The sequence below is a fragment of the Dreissena polymorpha genome, chromosome 2 (genome assembly GCF_020536995.1).
Source record: "Dreissena polymorpha isolate Duluth1 chromosome 2, UMN_Dpol_1.0, whole genome shotgun sequence".
Lineage (NCBI taxonomy): Eukaryota > Metazoa > Mollusca > Bivalvia > Myida > Dreissenidae > Dreissena > Dreissena polymorpha.
In genome coordinates this window covers 99,285,902-99,295,115 of record NC_068356.1, presented here as the reverse complement: position 1 = coordinate 99,295,115, position 9,214 = coordinate 99,285,902, and positions in this window count along the sequence as shown.

Below are 9,214 nucleotides of genomic sequence, written 5' to 3'. Positions count from 1 at the left end.
TATTATATAAAACGTTATCTGTGAAATGTCACGAATGTCGATGTTTAATTTGAAAGAATTGCCATAATCAAAGCTCTGCTCTTTTACTAAAATGTGGTCGGGGATCGAACCCGGTACCGCGTCGCTATAAAAGCTAGCTCATAATGAAAGGAAGTATAAGTTCTTCTTATACCGAACCCTGCTACATTAAAATTGAAGGAGATATGTTTTATAATCTCACATACTAATGCAAAATAAATGCGATTAAAAGATGAATGAACGGACGGGTCGACGATGAGACTTCTATTGGTTCAATTGCTTTGTCGGCTCAGTTACAATTTAGAAGTACCCCGTGTACTCTCAAGTACTCTTAAGTTCACTTAACTGTACCCCGTGTACAAAAATACGCTTAAAGGCACCCGGTCATACCCCTAGGTACTTTTTTACTTAGTATGTATTTTCCGTACCACGGGTACTTTGTAGTATACTTATGAATATCCGGGTACTTTTAAGTACATATAGTTCCTAAACCGATGAACCGACAATGACCAATTGAACATTACTAAATGTACCCTTGTGGTGGTTCATGAGCCTTAAAAATGTAGGCATTCACACTATGATCAATGATTACTCTACCAGGTTGTTGAGGATTCGCCGGTGACGTCACTTTTCTGACCTCATACGCAGAGGCTACGGGTGACGTCACAGAGTAAGTTGTATCAGGGTCTGTAGTTGTGAATTTCCCGAGCAACGTCTGTGTGACAGTGGCGTCAGAGATGCTCGCAGAACTTCCGGGCATGCCGGAGACAAAAGACGGCGGCTAAAGTGAAATACCAATGCAGTGGTAAACATAAACGTAATACATTATTGCGTGATAGAACGCTTCATTCATGATATAACAAAAGTCGGCGGCTAAAGTGACATAGGTAACAGTTCACTTGTAAATAAACCCTTTGTTTGCGGGGGGGGGGAGGGGGGGGGGGTGGGGTTGGGGGTAACATAAAATTGCCTACCGTATAAATACAGGCTGGCTGTGTGAACGTGTGATTGACGGTGTTGACGCTGTCTGAACAATCCACGTTGATGACGTGAGGTCCGTCGGCGGCCGCTAACGTCGCCCCCGCTTTAACGCGGATATTGAACGCTGAAAACAAGCATAATTTGTCGGTCGGTTAAAAAAATAACTCGCCGAAATAAGTAATTATGAGCATTTGTTTGTTTACTGACTACTGGAGGAAAGGAGATTCTTACTGTAGCGGAGGGAGAAAGAAACTCGTGAAATGGTATACTTTAGACACTTGCTTGGTGAAATATGACCAGCCCTCTATCAAAAACGGGGCTTTCATGGAATTAAAAAAAATAATATTTAAGCTGAAAGTATCGTGGCTAATTAATCTATGCGAACTGCACAGGCTAATCAGAGAAGACAATTTACGCACATGCATTAAGCTCCGTTTTCCCAGAGCACGGCTCTTGAAGAGTTTAAGACAATTGGATCCTATCTAGATCTTACGAGAAAATTACTCCAGAAAACCAGATTTTAACTTGCAATCGTAACACGAGACTATGCGGTATTGACTTATAATTCATTTCAAATGTGTTTTACATATAAAGTAAAATTCATTTCTGTTTAGCCACTTTTGCAACATTGAAATTCGACGACATACAACCTGGACTAGTGGCGAGTACCACTTCAAAACGGGCGTTTTGCGGCGCTCTCACGGAGCAGTTTACGGCGTCATCGCTGTCTGTCACGCTGAACGTGTGGAGGATTGAGGCGACCGTCTGCAAACCGTCGTTGATAGCCGTTCCGATCGCCGGAAGTACTGATATCACCGGAGGCTAAAGTCGCCAAGAGAAAAAAAATGTGTAAAACCCGGCAAACCCCGTTTACTCTGCAACCTGTTACTGCATGTGCGTAAAGTGCAGTCTGCACAAGCTAATTAGGGACGACACTTTTCCACATAATGAAGATTTTCGCGAAGAAGAGACTTCCGTTCAACGAAATGAAATCCACAAAAGCGAAAATGGTCGTCCCTGAGTAGTATATGCGGATTGCACTGGCGAATATCCTTATGGGATGACACTTTACGCAGATGCACTGAACCCATAAAAACATCCAAAATTGCTTTTTAAAACAGTTCCATACAAACCTCGTCGACAATATTGACGTTGAACGTTCCCGTGATGGCGGTGTTTCCATCCATACACGTGATCGTCAACGCAAACGGAACCGCCTGGTCATTGAAGTCTATAGACGCTTGTGTAACGGCGGCACTGACCCACACTTGGAACTCTAGAATAAGACATGTTTAAAGGTAAAAAAAATATAAATTGGTTGTTTAAAATTTATTTAAAATGGTGTGGTCTTTAAGGATCTTGTTCACGATGTAACACTTTTACAACAAAGCGTAACCTAGACTTTTTGAGTTAGGGAGGCGGATGTACACTCGGCACGATTCACTTGGTGACCGACGAACTTACAGTCGGAGTAAGATCGAATGCATGCGCTTACTCGCATACACCATTGAGACTTCTGTATCGAGCTTTTATCAAGCGTGCTCGACAAAATGACTTATTATTGAGAAGACTTAACCCGTTATTAAAAGACGCCATACCCAGCTTTTGAAGATCTGCCGGTGACGTCACGGGTCTGATCTCATACACTGACGTCAGCGATGACGTAATACTGCATGTCGTGTCGGGATCGGTCACGGTGAAGACACCGAGTGACGTCGCGGTGACGGTCGAGTCGGAAATAGACGGAGATGTGCCGGGAATTCCCGTAACGAACGTCGGAGGCTATAAAAAATATAAAATACCATGATTTTTTTGTTACAGTAAAGACCTGTATTTTATTAGCAAAATCCGTGCAATATGTGATTATATAGATGGATGTTAAGCGTTCTACATAAAAACACAGTTAATGAAATATGAGGGGTATTTCAAAATGAATTGCTCAACTTTAAAAAATGAATTGCTAAAGTCAATGGTTAATATAAAACATGTATAGCATTCGTTTTCAAAATCTGAACTGTTAACTGAATGACATATAAATAAATAGATGATCAATAGTAGAAGTAGTATTTGTAGTTGTTGTTGTTGTTGTTGTTGTCGGTGTTGTCGTTGTTGTTATTGTTTTTGTTCTTGTATACAATTGATCAATTATAGTGTTCGATGTCTTTGACGTTCAAGTTCTTGACCAGTTGTGGAAGTCAATTTGACAAATGAAAAGCGACCGGCAATTTTCACTATACATTTTTGTGTCAGAAAGAAACTCTATGTTAAATTCCAAAAGATTGAATGTGTATACACGAAATACCGTGTCACCTAACAGAACAGGTGAAAAGATGTTTGTGTACAATAGTACCGCTGTGAACAAAATCAGCTTGAATGTGTAACATCGTTTGCTTTAAAAAAACAAGGATATGTTCAAAACCCATCAACACTCAAAATCAACGAACATTTCTTACAATATTTCGAAAAATAAAGTTAACACAAAACAATTAATGTTACATACAATTAATGTTACATATAGCAATATCCTAAATTGCGAAATATGTGGTCGTTCTCATGATTACGACGCTGTCCGGAGCCAGTATCGAGTTCGCTGGTAAATATTCGGATATCGTGGCGTGAAATTAACATGGAATCTTTTGTCGCAAAATAAGTAATAACGAGCATTTTGTATCTCATTAAATCTATGTTACCATACCATATATAGCGTTGAAAATTTCGCTATTGCTATAAGGAACACTGATTTCGTATGGGTTAACTTTATTTTACGAAATATTTTGCGAAATATTCGTTGAGTTTGAGTATTTATGTTACTTTAAAAAAAGGATATGTTAATTTTCAATTTTTGAGAAAAAAATGTTCTTGAAAATACAGATGATTAAAATCACGTATGTATTAATTTTTTGTCTAAAATATCAGGCTTTTAAAAAACAATATCACAATATAACGAATATGAAGATGTCACAGATTCGGATGGACAATATTTTTGTGAGCACTATAATATTGCGAGACAAATGAAGTACAATGATTATTATTTGTGATACATTTACCCATTTATGCGTAGTGGACTCTCCCATCCTTCCAAATTGGATCAATTTATTTCCAAAATTAGGGATGTCTAGTATATTTATTTCTATATTTAGAATAGGTCTTACAAAAAATCATTTAAGCAAACAGCGCAGACCCTGATGAGACGCCGCATCATGCGGCGTTTTATCTGGGTCAACGCTGTTTGCCAAGGCATTTTTTTCTAGACGTTAGGCATAAATGGGTTAATGTTCGTTGATTTTGTGGGTTTACCGATCCACGAATTTAACACAAAAACTTCGGAAAATGACCGACTTAATTTCAACATTTCTTCCTAAATTGAAAATCCACAAATTGACCTGCGTACGAAAATGTATTTTTAGGCAACAAAATATCATGGCCACAAATATAAAGAGAATATTATGTGAGTTTTAGATAAAGATCAAGTTTATCACGCGAGGCTTAGAACCATGTTAGCGCGAGGCGTGCCGAGCGCTACCATGGTTCGAGCCGAGCATGATAAACTTGATATTTATTCAAAACTCACATAATATTCTATTTATTCTATTATTTCATCCCCTTTTCCATTAATAATTATAAAACATCGCATTTTATGACGATTTTATCTTTCCGTAATTGACAAAAACGTATTCTCCATTTTTGGGAAAATCCCAAATCTGATCTAAAAATAGCGATAGTATAAAGCTTAAGTTTATAAGATCGTAGTTATAGTATCGATTTTTATCTGGTTATAGGATAAAAATGATTTCGAAGTACCTTCTCAAGTAAGGGATCAGTAAACGTTCTTTGAACAGTTAACTGCGTGATTGAGAACCCACGAAGTCCACGAAAATTAGAGCAGACCGTATAATATGGACTTCGCAGTACTTCACAGATTAACGTGTCCAAGGAAAAGACATTTTTAAAACAAAAAATCACGAAATTAATTCCGACAAATAAAATGGTTTGTATGGTACCTTATCAAGTAAGGGAACCGTGAACGTTTCGGTTATGATATTCGCCGGCGATCTGTCATCAACGCACTGAACGTTAACGAGCAGAGGTGACGTCGCCGCGTCCAACTTCACGCCGGCTTTCACCCAGATGGCAAATGTCGGCGCCGTGCCAGGAACCACGTTGAAGAAGCTGTCCTGTGGCGCCTGTGGCGTAAGGAGGCGATACCTGTACCTTTACACATATTTATTGTTGCTCGAATGCATCGAGAATCTAAAGGTTATTTTTTTTTTATTTTTTTTTTTTTTTTATTTTGAACAGAACAAATATTTTATTTCACTTAAGCATATAACAGCTCATCGTGATGATTCAGAATAATACATGCATGCGTGAAAATTGTTCGAAATCAATATATAACTAATCAAAGCACAAATAACTAATAACAGATTTGTATTATACAATACAAGTTTACCAAAATGTTAACTAATTATCCGATAGGTGAAAACAAGTATGTGTGAGAGTGTTTTGTGTTAATATAAACACTGCTCTTATTTTGACATATAAACAACATGTGTACCGAATACAGTGGTAACAGGCAACACAATATATGCATTCACTTCATTATAAAATATACTCAAATGAGAAAATAGACGTTGAGTCAGGTAAAAATAAAATTATCTCTTTTTTTAAAGCATATTAAACAGTAAATAGCTAACTTCCTAAGCGTTCCTTTATTATTACTATTCAGAAGTGTCAAAAATTTGTGCATACTTGGTCTTACTGAGAAGTATGATGATATATATTTGGTTCTTTCCTCTAAATAAAACGGACATTTAAGTATAAAGTGATATTCATCTTCTAAATCGTTTAGATTGCATAAAGCGCACTTTCTCTCGTTTCTGCTAATGCTATAATGTCTTCCTGTTTCAATTAACAAATTATGCGATGATAGGCGTATTTTAGCAATGATATTTCTATTTTTTTTATTGTCAATCACACCTAAATACAAAGACCTTTCAAATACAGGTTTAAGTTCTTTATACAGTATTAATGAAGTTGATGAATCGACATTAACTCTCCACTCAGATACATACTGGTCTCTGAGTCTAGTCTTTAACAAAGGAATAAAGCTTTCAATAATAACTGACCCAGGAAACAACCATACATCTGTAAATGTTTGGTTCAATATCTTGTGAACTTTGGAGGACCAATTAACAGTGTTATTTTGTGTTTCAATTTCTAATCTTTGCATATTGATGACAGTAGTAAGAATACAATTTCCTTGTTTCTTTTGATGCAGTTTTAAAAAATATTTTATAATTCTTAGGTATCTAACAATGTATAAAGGGAATCGGCCAACTTCAGCATACAGTGACATCGAATTTGTTGACAGTTTTACATTTAACAGTCTTTCTGTGAATACGTTCAATATTAGTTGCCGTAATAAATCCCCATACTTCGCAATTATAATTAAGGATTGACAAGACATATGCATCAAACAACTTGAACATAACATTAATTGGCACGTCCATATCTTTTGTAATGCAAAACAGGGAATTCATCGCCCTTGTAGCTTTGCCATATATTGTATTCGTGGCAGGTATAAATGAGCCCCCACTTGACATAACGATACCAAGGTAGTTAAAATTGCTAACTATTTCAACTTCCTTTTCTTTGTAGGTCCATTTGCATTTTTTGCTAAGCGCGCCCCCTTTTCGGAAAACCATTATTTTTGTTTTGTCAATATTAACAGTAAGATTCCATTTATCGCAATATGATTCTAAATTATTCAATGATTCCCGGAGTCCTTCTATAGTTTCTGAAAATATTGTCAATATTAACAGTAAGATTCCATTTATCGCAATATGATTCTAAATTATTCAATGATTCCTGGAGTCCTTCTATAGTTTCTGAAAAAATGACAGCGTCATCCGCAAATAGAAGGAGGTAAATAGACAATTGATCTAACGTTATGCCGGCGTTTAGTCCGTTTTGTAAATTAAATTCTATATCATTAATCAATAATGAAAACATGATCGGCGATGTTATTTCTCCTTGTAATAAGCCGACTTTGCTACTGAAAAGGTCCGAAAGTGAGCCCATGTGTTTAACTTGAAGTTTGACCTCGCTATACATAGAGCGGATTAGTGATATAAGCTTGCCGTCGATTCCCGATAAAATCATTTTATGCCATAGCTGTCCGCGATTTATAAGGTCATATGCCTTCCGGTAATCGACGTAACAGCAGAAAAGTTTCTTTTTACTATGCAGTTGCTTTTCTATTAAATGATTAAGAATGAAAATCGCATCAGCAGTACTGCAGTTGGGTTTGAACCCGAACTGAGCATCTGTAAGAATGTCATATGTTTCTGCCCACGATTTTAAGCGTTCGTTTATCACACCTGTAAACAGTTTCGCAAAACAGCTTATCAACGTGATGCCTCTAAAATTGTTTGGATCGGAACTATCGCCCCGTTTAGATACTGGAATAATAACTCCCGTTGACCAGCTCTTTGGAAATTGTTTCGTATCTAAGATATAGTTAAAAAGTATTTCTAATGGTTTGACTATAATTTGCACTGTTTCTTTAAAGTATTCATAAATTATATTATCGTTTGAGCTTGTCTTATTATTATTTAAACGCCTTGTAGCTTTTATTATTTCTTCTGCGGAAATGGGTTTGTCTAGATCCGGGTAGGAGCTGACTGGATTTTCTATGTTATCAAACTGCCGTAAATAACTGTCACTTTCGTCGTTGTTTGCATTGACGTCAGCCTCAGCAGCTAGAGTATTGAAATATTCGTAAAATTCTTGCAGCGATATATTATCTGCTTTCGGTGAAACCGTTTTTGGTTTAAATAGTTTCCAGAATTCTCGAGGCTTTTTGCGACTCATATTATTTAATTTCATACCCTGTTCTTTGTTAAACTTAGATTTCATTTTCCGACATAAATATTTATATTCTTTCCTTGCTGCTAGCATTGTTGTTCGTGTATGTATATTCTTAATTAAATTATACTGGTAAACTGTTTGAATATATTCAGTCCGTTTTGCTTTGCATTCTTCGTTAAACCAGCGTTGTTTATTTGTGTCAGCAGAGGCGAATCTATTATGATCGTTAATACCATAATTGCTTACTACATGTTTAAAATATTTTTCCCCTCGTTTATTTAGAAAATCAGTAAACTCCGAGACTAATAAATCCGGACCGCATCGCGAGTGAACACCTGATTGTAAATTGTGTTCTAGTTCTTGAGCACCGTTTAATATGTCGTGCACGAAATTATCACTGTACTCTGGTTTCCATTTAACGTATACGCGCTGATTATTTTTACCGTTAGTAGTAATCGGGTTGTTCGTGCTTAGAGCAAATGTCACTGGGGCATGATTTGAGAATTCCGTGAAATCGTGCACATTAAAATCGGTCAAATCGTGGAAGTTTTTGACTGATGTTAACAAATAATCTACTGTACTTTCCCCATTATGGGTAAAACAAGTTAATTTGCCAACTTCTTTATCGCGAAATAGCCTACCGTTTACAATTCTTATATTAGTAGATTTACATACGTCTAACAAATAATCCCCAAACCTATTTGTACCAGAGTCACGGGCTGCCCTCTGAAGTGGACTATCTATTTCAAATAAATCAAAATCACCTAAGCTTCTATCATTATCAATAAAATCAGCTTTATGGCCGGTTCTTGCATTTGTGTCCCCCGTGATAAATACTTTTCCTTTATTATCAAAAAAGTTAATATCAGATTCTAACAGTTCAAAAATGTTTACGTCATACATATCATGCATTGGTGAATTTTCAGGTGGAATATATATAACAGCTAAATAAATATCATCTTTAATATTGAAATGTGTTTTATCAATTTTAAGCCATAGTAGACAGTCTATGTTATTTCTTACTAGAGAAACTCCTTTGCGTATACTGTCTCTAATATATACAATGATACCGCCGCTCGAACGTCTTGCTTTACGGTGTTGGAAGCGTCTATACGAGTGTATGGGATTGCTGTAACCTTTAAAATCAATTGTAGAATTCTTGTTAGTCCAGGTCTCGATTAAACAGATAATGTCATGTTCGACCAAAAATGACAAAAGTTTGCTGTCACCACGCTTTGTAGAAGATAGCCCTTCAATATTCCAAGAGACAACTTTTATGGTACTCTCACTGTTTTCCTATTCGACGTACAGCCGTTTGTTAACGAACAACCTGTCCACCGTAATA